Consider the following 17,252-nt stretch of genomic DNA (forward strand, 5'->3'; position numbering starts at 1 on the left):
TCTAATGATTTTTAGTAAGTTTACTGAGTTATGTAACCATCACCATAATCCAGTTTGGGAACTTTTTATCCCCCAGTAGGATCCCCATTCTCATTTATGGTTATCCCCATTTCCATCCCAAGCCCTGGACCACCACTAATCTACTTTCTGTCTCTAGAGATTTGATTTTTGTGGATATTTTATATAAGTGGAAACATACAACAGGTTTTTGTGTTTGACTTCTTTCAATGAGCACAATGATTTTGCATCTTATCCATGTTATTCACATATCAGAAATCCATTCCATTTTATTGTTGAATAATCTTCATTGTATGAATGTACCATATTTTGTTTCTCTATTCTCCATTTCATAGACATTCTGATTGTTTGCACCTTTTGGCTTTTATTAATAATACCGTAATGAACATTGTGGGCAAGGTTTTTCTTTTGTGAACACATACTTTTATTTCTCCTGGGTGGATACCTGGGAATGAAATTGCTTGGTCATATGATAACACTAGGTTTAACATTTTAAGAAATGCCAAACTATTTTCAAAGTGGCTACACTATTGTATATTCACATCAGTAATGTATGAGAGTCTCATTTTTTTTACATCCTTGTCAACATTTATTATTGTCTGTCTTTTTTATTATAGCCTTTCTAATGCATGTAAGATGATATATCATTGTGGTTATGGTTTGCATTTCCCTAATGATATTGAGCATTTTTTTTTTTTTTTTTGACAGAGTCCTACTCTGTTGCCAGGCTGGAGTACAGTGGCACGATCTCGGTTCATTGCAACCTCTGGCTCCGAGGTTCAAGTGATTCTCCTGCCTCAGCCTCCCAGGTAGCTGGGACTACAGGCATGCGCCACCATGCCTGGCTAATTTTTGTATTTTTAGTAGAGATGAGGTTTCGCCGTGTTGGCCAGGATGGTCTTGACCTCCCGACCTCATGATCCTCCCGCCTTGGCCTCCCAAAGTGCTGGGATTACAGGCGTGAGCCACCGCGCCTGGCCAATGTTGAGCATCTTTTCATGTACTTGTTAGCCATTTGTGTATCTTCTTTGGTGAATAATCTACTCAAATAATTTGTTCATTTTAAAATGGGGTTGTTTTCTTATTATTGGATTGTAAAGTTATTTCTATGTTCCTTTTAAAAGTCCTTTATATAAATGACTTGCAGTTATTTTATCCCATTCTTTTCAGCTTTTCAACTAGTGTCTTTTGAAGTGTATACATTTTTAATTTTCATGAAGTCTAATTTTTCTTTTATGGTGTTATATCATGTTTTGGTATCCTATCCAAGAAATCTTTGCCTGATCCAAGGTCTTAAATGTTTTTTATATGTTTTATTCTAAAATCTGTATATATGTAGCTCTTACATTTATGTCTCTCATCCACTTTGAGTTAGTTTTCCTTATGGTGTGAGATGGTTCTAAGTTCATCTTTTCACTTTTGGATATTGAATTGTCTCAATGCCATTTGTTGCAAAGATTATCACTTCCCCTATTGAATTGCCTTGGCACCTCCATGAATATCAATTGACTATAAAGAGTTTATTTTTGGACTCTCAATTCTGTTCCATTGATTTATATGTCTATCTTTATGCCAGTACTACACTGCTTTAATACATAAGTTTTGAAAGGTGATGGAAACTGTTAAACTAAGAGATTACTTGGGAATGACTGAGTCTACCCCACATTTTAAAAAGTCATCCCATCAATATCTGTAGCAAAATAAAATATAAGTGGATGATAAAAATATAAGAAAAATGAAAGTAGGAAAAATAAAGCAAGCCAGATGACATGGTTTGGCTCTGTGTCCCCACCCAAATCTCATCTCGAATTGTAATCCCTATGTGTTAAGGGAGGGAGATGATTGGATGTGGGGAGTGGTTCCCCCATGCTGTTCTCATGATAGTGAGAGAGTTCTTATGCGATCTGTTGTTTTTATAAGGGCCCTTTCTCCTTCTATCTCTTCATCTATCTCTCTCCTGCCACCTTGTAAAGAAGGTGCAAAGAAGGTGCCCTTCCACTATGACTGTAAATTTCCTGAGGCCTCCCTGGCCATTTGGAACTGTGAGTCAATTAAACCTCTGTATTGGTCGATTCTCATGCTGATAATAAAAACATACCCAAGGCTGGGTAATTTATAATGGAAAGAGGTTTAATGGCCTCACAGTTCCACATGGCTGGGGAGGACTCACAATCATGGTGAAAGGTGAAGGAAGAGCAACAGCATACCTCACATGGAGGTAGGCAAGAGAGTGTGTGCCAGGGAACTCCCCTTTATAAAACCATCAGAGCTCATGAAACTTCTACACTATCACAAGAACAGCATGGGAAAGACCACCCCCATGATTCAGTTACCTCCCAACAGGTCCCTCCCATGACACTTGGGAATTCTGGGAGCTACAAATCAAGATGAGATTTGGGTGGGGGGACACAGTCAAACCATATCAACCCCTTTCCTTTATAAATTACCTAGTCTCAGGTATTTCTTTATAGGACTGTGAAAATGGACTAATACATCAGATTATTACACAAAATCTATATCATATGTCTTCAACATTGCTAGTTGTGAATTACTATTGTGACTCTAAGCTTGCCAACAATCAAGAAGGAAATGAGAACATGTGCATAAAATATGTTTAATAAAATGATACAATTCAATTTTTTAGTAAAAGCATAATTATTCTTGCTTTTTGAACTAGAGGGGATTTTACCCTTTGTGTGCTCATAAAAAGGAAATTGTATAATGTAGTAAACAGCGTCCTCACCAGAATCCTTGCTTTGAATAAAGCAAGACATTTCTGATTTTTCTTAATGTGTTGTGCAAAGTAAACCAACTGCAATTAGTAAATTCAGATCTTTGTAGACGTCAAAGGGATTTGCTCCTGATTTTGTTAATCCTGGGATAGATAGTTTATTATTTAAATTATTCCTCCACAAATATTTTTTTTCAACCAAATCTTTTGGTGTATAAGGTAGCAAACAATTCAGATATTTACTTCTGGGAAGAATTGAAAATGCAGTGACAATGTGTTGTACATTAAGATCAAACCTTCATATTTTAATAATAAACTTGAGCAAGGAATTAGATTGACATATTTTTATGAAAGGGGGTCCCTGATGAGGATATTTAACTCATTGAGATAGTTAACTATCCCTTCCCCTGCAGAATGAGGTGAGACAAAACCTGTTCTTCCAAGGCAGGACCAAATTAGCCTGAAGAATAAATTTCCTGGACTTTGCACATATAAAGGTTACAAACCTAGCCATACCTCTCTCTTTCCCCCTAAAATAAAGAGGGATAATATGGGTAATTATTGTTAATATTTATCCATATTGTTTAGATATAGATTATGAGAAAATATTTGGGTAAATATCCTAAAATCTAGGTTTCTTTTGGTTAACTAATAGTAGAATTCTATCAGAAAACACAAACATATCAGGGATCTTAACCATACAGCATCATTTTTCAATATTCTCAAAGAGGACGATAAGTTGCTGAGAGGTATAAATCTCCCAGGTATAAAGAAAGTATAACCTTATTGTGCTTAACAGCAGATGAAGTCACTGTTCCTATTGATGCTGCTTACTTTGTGTCTGAGAAACCAAAGTCACTAAGAGGAAAATAGTTCTAGAATTGAGAAGACTTTTCTTGATTTACTGTTGAGTGGGCAAATGTGGAGTATCATCAAGCACCATGTCTAGGGAGGGTGTTGTCAAACCATGGATTTGGTTAGCTCAAGACCCACTCCACTTGTCAGGAAAGAGCTAGGAAAGAAAGATTTCTTGAGTGTGTGTAGAATGTACTATCCCCATGTTGTGTAAAACTGAACCTTGATCAGGTTATGCAAGAGAACCTGAGAAAAGTGCATAAAAACATGGTTATAATTATGGCCTAGGCTTTGATGATTAATTTAATCACTCTTGAGAAATAATTATCTTCCAACATTTGGGAAGCTGTGTTCAGTCACATGAAAGTATATTAGGAAGTTTCCTGGGGTACTTAAGCCAAAAGTTACTTTGCTGTGTCTCCTGTTCACTTTTGTTTCCAATCTACTGGACAAGATTGGGTTGTCTAATTTAAATTTCGTCAAAATAAGATAAACTTTCTTCTGAGAAGGAATGAGAAGGAACAATCTACAGTTCATGTAGGCTGATGGCCAACATCACAAAAGCATGACTCCCAACTGTGTCTCCTCTAATGAGCAGCTATCAGCAGCTTCATAATCACTCATTTCTTCACTCAGAATAGTCCAAGGCATAGAAAACCTTCATCAAGAGTCATCTTTTCTTCATTATTCCATTCTGACATGGTGTGCACAATTCTCCCTATATCCTTGGCTTCTATGTGTTGGAGGTTATGCATTTTTAAATGTCTCCCGGATGGTGTAAGGCAGTGGTTATCAAAGTGTGGTCTCTGGACAAGCAACATCAATTTTGCCTATGAAAATTTACAGAAATGCAGAGTCTCAGAATCTACCCAAGATGTAATAAATCTGGAGCTTTGAGAGTGACTATGCTGCATTTTGCATTTTAACAAGCCTTTCAGATGATTCAGAGGCATTAATATTAGAGAAAGACTTTTGTAAGGTATCAGGAGCATCTCTGTTTCAGTAAACAAAATGATCTTTGTGTACCGAAAGACTTAAAGTCCTGTAACAGGATTATACTGCGGATTTATGATGAATAACAGGTTTAGATTTTGTATCATTGCAAATTCTGGGGCAGAAAATCAGTAATAATATAGTTGAACTGAAAAGCACCATCAATCAACTGAATCTTATTGATATTTATAGAACAATTCATCCAACAACATCATAATACACATTCTTCTCAAACACACATAAAACATTCAGCAAGATAGGCCACACTTGGGGCTATAAAAGTACTTTAATAAAAATAAAAGAATAAACATCATACAAAGTATTATTTCTTACCACAGTAAAATTATACTATAAACCAATAGTAGAAATGTATCTGAATAATTCTAAATTATTTCATGATTAAAAAACATGCTTCTAAATAAAACATGAATCAAAGAATAAATCTCAAGAAATTTTTTAAAAATTCAAACTACATGAAAGTTGAAAAATGCAACTTATTAGAATGTGTAGGATGCAGCAAAAGCAGAGCTTAGAGGGAAATTTATAGCATAGAATGTATATATTAGAAATAATGCAGATTTAAAATTAATTACCTAAGCTTCTACCTTAGGAAACTAGAAAAATAAGAGAGAATTAAATCCAAATTAAGCAAAAGTAAAGAAATGATAAAATCAGAGCAGAAATCAATAAAGTTTTAAATAAGAAAACTATAGAGAAATTCAGTGAAACCAAAAGCTCATTCATTAAAAAGATCAACAAAATGTGTAATCCTCTAACCAGACTAACCAAGAAAAAAGAAAGATACAAATTACTGATATCAGAAAAGAGAAGCCATTACTACTGATCTCATGGACATAAAAAATGAATATTGTGAACAATTCTATACCCATAAATTTGATAACTTAGATAAAATGGACCAATTCCTCTAAAAATACAATTGACCAAAACTTGCACAAGAATAAATAGATAATCTAAATAGGCCGATATCTATTAAGGAAACTGAACTAATGATAATAACCTTCCAGAACTAAAAGCACCGAGATTAGATGGTTTCCCTAGAGAATTCCACCAGACACTTAAGAAACAAATGATATCAATTCTCTACAGTCTTGTCCAGAAAACAGATGTAGAGTGAGCACTTCCTAATTCATTCTATAAGCCCAAACTTTAATACCAAAACCAAACGGAACATTACAAGAAAGAAAATTTTAGACCATTGTCTCTTATGAATAAAGATGCAAAAATCCTGAACAACAACAACAACAAAACAGGACATTTTTAAAGCAGTTTATAATATACACAATTGGAGTTTCTGAAGCAGTAGGCAGAAAAAAAACCTGATAAAATAATGATCAAAAATATTCAAATTTGGTGAAAACCATAAACTTACATACCCAAGAAGCTCAATAAACCTGAAGCATTAAAAAAATAAAATAATATTGCAGCAAAGAATTAAATTGTTCACCATAGGTGAACAGTTGAAGACATTTAAAACAGCCAGTGTGGCTGGGCGCTATAATCCCAGCACTTTGGGAGGCCGAGGCGGGCGGATCACGAGGTCAGGAGATCCAGACCATCCTGGCTAACACGGTGAAACCCCGTCTCTACTAAAAATACAAAAAACTAGCCGGGCGAGGTGGCGGGCGCCTGTAGTCCCAGCTACTCGGGAAGCTGAGGCAGGAGAATGGCGTGAACCCGGGCGGTGGAGCTTGCAGTGAGCCGAGATCGCGCCACTGCACTCCAGCCTGGGAGACACAGCGACTCCGTCTCAAAAAAAAAAAAAAAAAAAAAAAAAAAACACAAACCGCCATTGTAAATATAAACATTAAAAACAGTGAAAAATATTAAGATAATTGTATATTTCTTATTGGAAACAAGATAAGTGAAAAGACATTGAAGCAACATCTTTAATGTACAATAGAAAGAATCATCAACCTAGAATTCTATGCCTAGCAAAAATATCCTTCAAAAACAAAGATGAACTAGAGATTTGATTGTCATAAATATATCGACAGACTTAATCGTCAAAAACCCTCACTGTGAAAAGTATTAAAGTAATTTCTTCAGATAGAAGAAAAATGATTCCAGATGGAAATATGAATCTATACAATGCAGTGATGAACACTGAAAATGATAACTGCAGGAATAAATAGTACCACTTTTTCCTGTTATTTAAATCAATTTTAAAGGTAATTGACTATTTAAATACAAATAATGACAATGTAGTATGGAGTTTATAACATAGGTAGAAGTAAAATGTATGACAATAATATTAAGGTTGTGAGAGGAGAAATGGAAGTACACTGCCCTAAAGTACTTGTAGCATAAAGTATTATAATACCATCTGAAGTTAGATAGTGATAAATTACATATGTAAACTTTAAACCACGATGTAACCACTAAAAGTATAAAATCATTGTAGCTAGTAAGCCAACAAAGTAGATAAAACTGAATCATAAAAGCAAACTCATTTCATCCAAAAGGGACTGAAAAAGAGAAAACAACAGGTGAGATAAATAGAAAACAATAGCAAGATGATCATTTTAAACATAACCATAGTGATAATTACATTAAATATAAAAGGTTTAAATAATTCAATTAAGAAGCCAATTATCAGATTGAATAAAAAATCAGAAACAAATATATGCTACCAGGAATATGCTTTTAAAATAGACACAAGTAGGTTAAAAGTAATGTATTAATGGTCCTAGAGAGGTTTAGAATTAGTCAATTAAAATTAGCGCTTAGTAATGTGTTCAATATCCAGTGGATTATTCTAAGAAATAGTTCTTAACAGGTTTTCTGCTGTTTAGTTGGGCAAGGTTCATATGGTTTATGAGATAGTTGATTGTCTTTTTCTTATGATTTCCAACACCTTCACTATGTTTGGCTTACTTAAGGGCATCAATTCTTCTTTTGTAATGATTAGAGAGTTTTGGTTTATCCCCTACAAGATGGGTTATTTGGATATGAGCTCATGCAACACTATAGGTAGCTTAAAGTTGTTGATGAGAATACTTTTCTCTAACATACTAACAGGTCTATGTGAAGATTGATCTTAAGGAGGTGACAAGGTAAGCAGAACAGCTGACCGCAATTTGGTTTAAAAGCTGATGTGTATATTGTTAAAATGATCATAATGCTCAAAGCAATTTATACATTAGATGCTACTCTTATCAAACTACCAATGGCATTCTTCATAAAATTAGAAAAAAACTTAAAAAAAAATCATATGGAACTGAAAAAGCCCAAATAGCCAAGGCAATCCTAAGCAAAAAGAAGAAAGCTGGAGGCATCTCATTACCAAGCTTCAAACTATTCTGTAAGGCTATAGTAACCAAAACAGCATGGTACGGGTACAACAACAGACATATAGACCAAGGGAACAGAAGAGATAACCCAAAATAATACTGCACACCTACAACCATCTGATCTTTGACAAAGTTGACAAAAACATGCAATAGGGAAAAAACCTCCCTATTCAATAAATGGTTAGCCATATGCAGAAGACTGAAACTGGACTCCCTTCCTTACACATACACAAAAATCAACTCAAGATAGATTAAAGACTTAAATATAAAACTTAAAACTATAAAACCCTGGAAAGTAACATAGGAAATACCGTCATGGACATAGTCTCTGTTAAAGATTTCATTATGAATACATCAAAAGCAATTGCAGCAAAAACAAAATTTAACAATTGGGACCTAACTAAGCAAAAGAAACTATCAATGGAGTAAACAGACAACATACAGAATGGGAGAACATTTGTGCAAACCATGGATCTGACAAAGTTCTAATATCCAGAATCTGTAAGAATTTTAAATCAACAAGCAAAAAACACAAGCCCCAGAAAAAAAGTGGGCAAAGAGACACAAAGATGTACACCAGGCCAACAAGCATATGAAAAAATGTTCAACATCACTAATCATTAGAGAAATGCAAATCAAAACCACAATGAGATACCATCTCACAACAGTCCATTTTGTCTTATTAAAAAGACAAAAAATAACAGATGCTGGTGAGGTGCAGAGAAAAGGGAATGCTTATATACTACTGATGGGAATGTAAATTAGTTCAGCCATTGCATTAAGCAGTTTGGCAATTTCTCAAAGAACTTAAAACACAATTACCGTTCAACCCAGCAACTTCATTTTTGGGTATATACCCAGAGGAATATAAGTTATACTCCTACAAAGACACATGCACATGTATGTTCATTGCAGCACTATTCACAATAGCAAAGACATGGAATCAATCTAAATGCTCATCAGTGATAGACTGGATAAAGAAAATATGGTACATATATACCATGGAGTACTACACAGACATAAAAGTGAATGAGATTATGTCCTTCACAGCAACATGAATGAAGCTGGAGGACATTATCTTTAGCAAACTAATGTGGAAACAGAAAACCAAAAAGACACATGTTCTCACTTGTAAATGGGAGCTAAACATTGAGTACATATGGACACAAAGAAGGGAATAACATACACCAGAGCCTACCTGTGGGTTGAGGGTAGAAGGAGGGTGAAGATTGAAAGACTACGTGTAAAGTACTATGCTTATTACCTGGATGATGAAATGATCTGTATACCAAACCCCCTTGACACACAATTTACCTGTATGGCAAAACTGCACATGCATCTCTGAACCTAAAATAAAAATAAACAAAATGAAAGCCAATGTATTAGCCCAGAATGTTTAGGATGATTCTTTAGCATTTATCAGTCAGACATTTCTTATACACTCCTTCAACCCAGTTAAAACTCTGCAGTCCCATCAGCCTCAGTTCTCACAGTAGTAAGAAAAATGTTGGAAAATGAAGATTCAAAATGTATTCTCAGTGGTCATACTGAGATCTGGCTTTTAAAAAGTGATTATAAATGAATGGTGAATGCATTTTCAGAGAGACTTGAATAGTATTATGAACTCTAAAAAATTTTGACATTTTCAGTAAGTGTCTAGAAATTCAAATAGAATTTTAGATAGTAATTCTCATATTTTCTCTGGTAGACTCTAGAATTGGTATACATTTAATGGTGAGCTACTTTTGCATTTCCAAGTTTTCAATATTTCCATCTATCACAAAAGATCCAAAAGAACAAATAACCACAACAAATATACACTCAAATCTATATTTAATGTCAGCTCTCTCTTTGCTATATTTTGTTGGACATCTGAGAGGGGTCTTGAGAGAAAATCCAATTGTTTCTTTATAGTTTATTTTTCTGTTCCTATATATTTATGCTTAGTGACTAATGTATCACCACACTTTACTTTTATTCTAGCTTTCCTCTTATGTGATTCTCCCTTTGTTTTTTCTCAGATTTTGGTGGAATTTTTTTATTTTGTAAACAGATCTGTTATTAAACCAAGATACAAGTGAGTGTGCAATCCTTTGTATCTCTTTCTCAAAAAGGAAAATGCGTTTAGTTTGCTGTTTTAATCATTCAGACTACACTACACTGATTCATTTACTCATTTTCTTTCCCAGGCCTGACTGGGGTAGTTGAATGAACTAAGAGCTCAGATGATGATTCTTATATAGAACAAACTATGTATGATGATTACACATGTAGCCTTCTTATTACTGGTCCCTGTGTCTATAGTAATTACTGTCATCAAATTTAGAGTTAGACATTGAGTTGTCATTGTTATTAGTGTTACTTTGGCATGAAGAGATAAAAGGTTCATACTATAGAAAGCTTCTTCAAACCAGAATTTGCGGGTTCCGATCTTAGCGTTTGCCTTAATATGGTTTCTGCTTTCTTAACATATTCCAACCTTTTTCTTCACACCTGTCTATTCACTGTTATGACTAGTAATTTCAAACAAACTCAGAATATACCCGCAGTTACTGTTAAGGAGGAGATTAACAGATGTTAAAGACAGCCATCTAATTGACAATTGCTTTCTTATCAGAGTATTTTGAAAATGATACTTCACGGAGAAAAAAATGGGCAAATATTTTTTAAAAGTATATACTTGTCTTGCAGAAACCTACATAGTTTCTTACATGAATGCCATATTGTCAAAATCTTTTCTTTATAATTAGCCCCTGAAACAGAGGTCCCTCGTCTTGGGTACATGGATGGGCTTCAAGGATAAAACTACCTGAGCTATGTACAATTTGTGTGTGAGTGAATGTGTCTCTCTGTGTGTGTATAAGTGTGCATGTTTTCATTTTTCTGGAGACTGGCTCCAGATAGTTCCCATCATATTTTTCAAAGGTCAACATAGCAAATGCCCCTTGTGTGCTCTTCCAAACCCCCTGAGCCCCACCTTGTACCTTATCACTGCTCTAGGGCCAACTCTGCACTGGTTTTCGCCAGCTTTTTGCTTGTGCAACCCCAAATCACTTCACCTTACATCACACCTCTATGTCTTTCATTCTTCCCTGCCACCATTGATGCCCCTCTGGCATTCAGATCCGTGGGCCACTGCTGACCAATAGGTATCAGGAGCGAACAGAACAATGGTTCCCTGTTTTATCTCCAAAGGAAAAGTTCTGATTTCCATGTCATGACATTTATAAGAAGTCCTTTTTAGGCTTCATGCATGACCAACTCAAAATACATTTTGGGGTCAGGCTTCTCTTTTTTCCTGCTTCATGCTCTCTTGTCCCACTCTTGCTTCCAGCAATCACATTCTCAAATATGTGATTGCCACACAAGCTTCTGTCACAAGCTAAGACACCTAATGTCTTGAAAAGTCTTAAGGTCCGCTATCCAAGGACCTACACAATTTCCCACTTGGGTACCATATAGTCCAAATGTTTTGTTTAACAGGACCCAATAATTGTGGCATCTGAATTTACCTGTAATGTATCCTTAGTGTGACCAAGTAAAATCTCCTCTCTAATTTAACTTTGAAGCTCTTTGTTCATAAAAAATCTGAAGTAAATTTTCTCTCTGGGCTGGGCGCAGCGGCTCATGCCTGTAATCCCAACACTTTGGCAAGCTGAGGCAGGCGGATCACTTGAGTTCAGGAGTTCGAGACAAGTCTGGGCAACATAGTGAAGCCCCATCTCTATTGAAAATACAAAAGTTAGCTGGGTGTGGTGGTGGGTGCCTGTAGTCCCAGCTACTTGGGAGCCTGAGGCAAGAGAATCACTTGAACCCGGGAGGTGGAGGTTGTGGTGAACTGAGATTGTGCCACTGCACTCTAGCCTGGGTGACAGAGTGAGACTCCATGTCAAAAAGAAAAGACAAAAAATTTCTCTCTGAGTGACACAGAAATACTCTAATGATCATGACATTGAGGAACCTAGTTTGTCTACAGCTCACCATTGCCCATGGCCTTTTCTTTGCCTTATTTCTCCATAACCAGACTGTATTCATTCACTACTGCTTTATTAAATATGTCTCTTCAGGAATGTGGTAAACAAAACTATAAGATGATGCCCAGTGACCCTATACTCTTATATAACTCTCTCCCCTTCAGTGTAGGCAGGATCTGTGGATATGATGGGATATCACTCCCTGATTATGCTTACGGTGAACATACAAGGGTTTTGCAGATGTTGCCAAAGGCCCCCATCAACAGACCTTGAGTTGGTCACAGGGAGATTATCCTGGATGGGTCTGATTTATCATGCGAACCCTTAAAAGAGGATGTAGGGCTTTCCTGAGCTGAGAGACTCTCCCCCACTACTCTTGAAGAATAAGACAATTTGAGCTTTACAGCTTCAAGAAATGAATTGTGCCAACAACTACATGAGTTTGGAAGAGGATCCTAAGCTTAGACGAGACTGTGCCTTGGCCAACATTGATTGCAGCTTTGTGAGACCCTGAGGAGAGAACCCAGCTAGGCTCTACCCAGACTCCTGACCCACAGGAACTATGAGATAACTGTGTGTTGCTTTAAGCTATTAAGTTTGTAGCAACTAGCTACATGGCAGAAGAAAAATAATACATTGCACTTGTCACATAATTTGTGTTTACATTAATGCTTCCTGCTAGGCAAAACATTCCTAAAGGGCAGTGACTATGTTCTTTTTATCTTGGTTTCACCAATATCTAGTGAAATGCTTATGTATAGTAAATATTTAATAAACCTTTGGTTAATAAATGACTGATGATTAACATTCTGAAATGAAAAGAACAAAAATGTCCATTTCGATCTTTGTAGTGCCTTTTCACGTTAACTCTTTGAAATTTCAAATCTCAGCATGTCTTGGAAAATTGTATAAAGTACTTTCGGTTTTCAAACTTCTTTCATGTACGTAATCTTATTTTGAGTTCTGCTAATATTACCCATGGCAAATGAAGGTGCTAGATCCCCGGGGGCCTTGACAATTTCAAGAAACATCCCCAGGCGATACTTTAGTTCTATAGTATTGCTCACCAAAATTAATGGAGCAGCTCTTTACAGAAATCTAAGACTGTGGTATGACCTTGCCAAATTGGTGTCAGGTGCTCAAGATGGAAAACTGAAGGAAATTTAAATCTTGAACATAAATTTCTTAGTCTTAGAAACGGATAAAACAGCATACATAAGTCTACCATACTGAATTTTCCAGATATTAATGTTTAATGCTTAATCTCTCTGCATAGCTCAGGAACTATTGAATGAATTAATATTTCTAATGCACCTAAAAGTACCTTGATTAAAGATATTAGAGAAATATAAAAATCTGAACTTCTAATAAGATGACAGAATTATCTAAAAAATGAGAAGCATTCATCAATTGAGAGTTTAGAAATTTTAAAAAGATAATACAGATATGATTTTACATGGAGAGGCTTTATTTTTAAAGTTCCCAACCAAAATTAATTGCTGGAAATTAATGGGGTTTTTTGTGTGTGTCTGTTATTCTTGTTCTTTCTTGAAGAGGAGATAACGGAAGATCAATCTAGCTGTACAGATGATAGAAACAAGAATAAGTAAACTATCTTTTTAATAAATATGGTGAGTTCATACTTTCAGACTCAGAAACTATACCCTTGGATACAGCAAGTTCCATATCTGCTCTTTCTTTAATAAATATATTTGAAATTACACTTTGATACGTTGATGTGGCTATGATTACAGAATTAACTACTTAGGAAATAACTATCTTATCTATTTTGAAAGCTTGTCATTATGGTTTTGTTGAAGCCTCAAACCCCTGGGCATAAATGCAATACTGAGATCAGAGGTAAAATTCTCAAAAGAAAAAAAAAGGCTATTTTGTAAGTGAGAGATAAAAAGTTATTACAGGCTTACCCTTTCTCATGTCAATTTCTTAAATGTGAAAAATATCCAATGAACCCATTAAATACATTTTGACAGAGTAACAGCAGGAGGCTTGTTGACCTTTCACCTCATATTGATTTCCCCTTCAGTCGTTTTCCTTGGTGATTTCCACTTTTCCTGCATATATTTTGCCCCCTAGTCCACTCTCCACATGCCACTTCTGTAATCACTTGCGATGGAAACCCACACAAAGCCCTGAGCTACACTGACACTTCGGGAGAACCTTGAAAATAAAGCAGCCGCATCACTTACATCTATCAATAAGTTCCTCAATTGGCAAATATTTTTATAAAACATAGACACACTTGCCATCTCTATGACTTGGGTGACTCAAAAGGATTATTAATTATTATTTATTCATATGCTCATCAATTCCACCAGCATTGATTAGTGGATCAATCTAGTTATGACACCAAAATGGAGACCCAAGAAATAGAAAGGAGGTGTAAAGCAACTTTCTCCCAATCTAGTGATAGAAAAATCCTATGTATATAAAACAACCAGGAAAAAAAAATCTCATGGTAAGAAATAAATAACCAGGGTGTCATTTATAGGTGCTAGAGAGTTGAAATTAAGTGAGGAATCTGAGTGAGCTTACTTAACCCTAAAAGAATCAAGAATAAAACTAGAAGAGGCTAGAGTTGTTCTGATTTTGTTTTCTGAAAAGCATGATTATATGTCACATCTGTTTTCAGTAAAGAATAGTCAGGGGATATTCAGCAGTAGATGTTAATAAGCAGGGTCAGACTCAGTAACCCTGCAACAGAAGCTCTAGTGAAAGGCAGAGATGGCCAGAGTGGGGACGGAAGGACATGTGAGTTGTAAAAGTACTTTAAAAATAATCTGCATCTGTTATCTGCAAGGTAGAGTAAATCTCCAAAACGAGCATGAGTCAAAATTAAACATTTGGGTCCTGGTGAGAGTCATGTTAAAATTTTGCACGCTTGTTGGTTTTGTGTGTTACCTTGTTGAAGTCATGGACATTCTTCTCCTACATGTGGTTCTCTTCGTCTGGTTTCCTTCATGCAGTGATTTTAAAACAGCTCTCCAGCCTCCTCACTCCAAGAAAAGCAAAGTCATTCCACATAGCATTAATATGCATTAGAAGTTTGGTTGAAGATTTCTTGTGGAGAAGGAAGCACATGTTTATATGAGAAAGAAACTCTTACAAATCCAGAGACATGTAGGATCTTGCCTGGGTCCTTCTTTGGCTGCTAGTCACAGGGGCTCCTTCCCCCCTCCCTTTTCCCTGTGCAGTGTCCATGGCCTCCTTGTGTCTGCTTCCTGGCTCATTGGTCTTGCCTAGCTTCTCTAGGATATCTTTCCTCTTTTTATGCTAAGCACCTCAGCTCTTACTTAGCTCCAGGCTGTCTTACCAGCTGTCTTACCAACCAGCCTTAATGGCTGTCAAATAAAGAAAAAGTGGAAAAGTAACTCCTGCTGCTGCAACATGGCATCCATGGAGACCCTCGCCTTCGATTGATATGGGCCCCCTTTCCTCATCAGCAAGGATCAGGACCACAAGTCCCGCCTTATGGGACTTGAGGCCCTCAAGTCTCATATAGTGGCAGCAAAGGCTGTAGCAAATACGATGAGAACATCACTTGGACCAAATGTGCTTGATAAGATGATGGTGGATAAGGATGGCAATGTGACTGTAAGTAATGATGGGGTCACCATCTTAAGCATGATAGATGTCGATCATCAGATTGCCAAGCTAATGGTGGAAATGTCCAAGTCTCAGGATGATGAAATTGGAGATGGAACCACAGGAGTGGTTGTCCTGGCTGGTGCCTTGTTAGAATAAGCCCAGGAGTTGCTAGACCAAGGTATTCACCCAATCAGAATAGCTGGTGGCTATAAGCAGGCTGCCTGTGTTGCTATTGAACACCTGGACAAGATCAACGATAGCATCCTTGTTGATGTAAAGGACACCAAACCCCTGATTCAGACTGCAGAAACCATGCTGGGCTGCAAAGTGATCAACAGTTGTTACCGACAAATGGCTGAGATTGCTGTGAATGCCGTCCTTACTGTAACAGATATGGAGCAGAGAGGTGTTGACTTTGAGCTTATCAAAGTAGAAAGCAAAGTGGGTGGCAGGCTGGAGGACACTAAATGGATTAAGGACATGATTGTGGACAAGGATTTCAGTCACCCACAGATGCCAAAAAAAGTGGAAGATGCTAAGATTGTAATTCTCACATGTCCATTTGAATACCCAAACCAAAAACAAAGCATAAGCTGGATGTGACCTCTGTAAAAGATCATAAAGCCCTTCAGAAATATGAAAAGGAGACATTTTAAGAGATGATTCAACAAATTAAAGAGACTGGTGCTAAAATAGAAATTTGTCAGTGGGACTTTGATGATGAAGCAAATCACTTACTTCTTCAGAACAACTTGCCTGTGGTTCGCTGGGTAGGAGGACCTGAAATTGAACTGATTGCCATCACAACAGGAGGGCAGATCACCCCCAAGTTCTCAGAGCTCTCGGCCAGGAAGCTGGGCTTTGCTGGTCTTGTACAGGAGATCTCATTTGGGACAACTAAGGATAAAATGCTGGTCATTGAGCAGTGTAAGAACTCCAGAGCTGTAATCATTTTTATGAGAAGAGGAAATAAGATGAGTATTGAGGAGGTGAAACAACCCCTTCATAATGCTTTGTGTGTCATCTGGAAGCTCATCCATGATAATCATATGGTGTGTGGAGGAGGGGCTGCTGAGATATCCTGTGCCCTGTCAGTTAGCCAAGAGATTGATAAGTGCCCCACCTTAGAACTCCATGCCTTGAGAGCATTTGCCGACGCTTTGGAGGTCATTCCCAAGGCCCTTTCTGAAAACAGTGGCATGAATCCCATCCAGACTATGACCGAAGCCTGAGCCAGACAAGTAAATGAGAGGAACCTTGCTCTTGGCATCGACTGTTTGCACAAGGGGACAAATGATATGAAGCAATAGCATGTCATAGAAACCTTCATTGGCAAAAAAGCAACAGATATCTCTTGCAACACAAATGGTTACAATGATTTTGAAGATTGACAACATTCGTAAGCCTGGAGAATCTGAAGAATGAAGACATTGAGAATACTATGTAGAAAGATCCATTACTGTAATTAAATAAATGGGTGTCTCATGATGCATCTACAGTTATTTATTATTACATCCTTTTTCAGACACTGTAGATGCTACAATAAAAAAAAGCTGTTTGGTAACCATAGTTTCACTTATTCAAAGCTGTATAATTGTGGGCATACTAGCAAACTGAGGTTAGCACCAGTCTCTTTAATTTGTTGACCACCTCTTCAAATTTCTCCTTCTCATATTTCTGAAGGGCTTTATAATCTTCGGCAGAGGTCATGTTTTTGTATTCATTATATTAAAGGAATCTCTTTAAACAAAAAACAAAGAA

The 17,252-nt window shown here is 36.6% G+C and overlaps 1 pseudogene across 1 annotated transcript; it reads left to right on the forward strand.

The window, feature by feature from the left end:
• Nucleotides 1-15,290: 15,290 nt before the first annotated feature.
• LOC112610744 lies at nt 15,291-16,916 on the forward strand (annotated as a pseudogene). The gene has a single exon (XR_003116479.1). The product of XR_003116479.1 is annotated as a T-complex protein 1 subunit epsilon pseudogene (transcript).
• The last annotated feature ends 336 nt before the right edge of the window (nt 16,917-17,252 follow it).

This window comes from Theropithecus gelada, chromosome 17 (genome assembly GCF_003255815.1).
Source record: "Theropithecus gelada isolate Dixy chromosome 17, Tgel_1.0, whole genome shotgun sequence".
Classification (NCBI taxonomy): domain Eukaryota; kingdom Metazoa; phylum Chordata; class Mammalia; order Primates; family Cercopithecidae; genus Theropithecus; species Theropithecus gelada.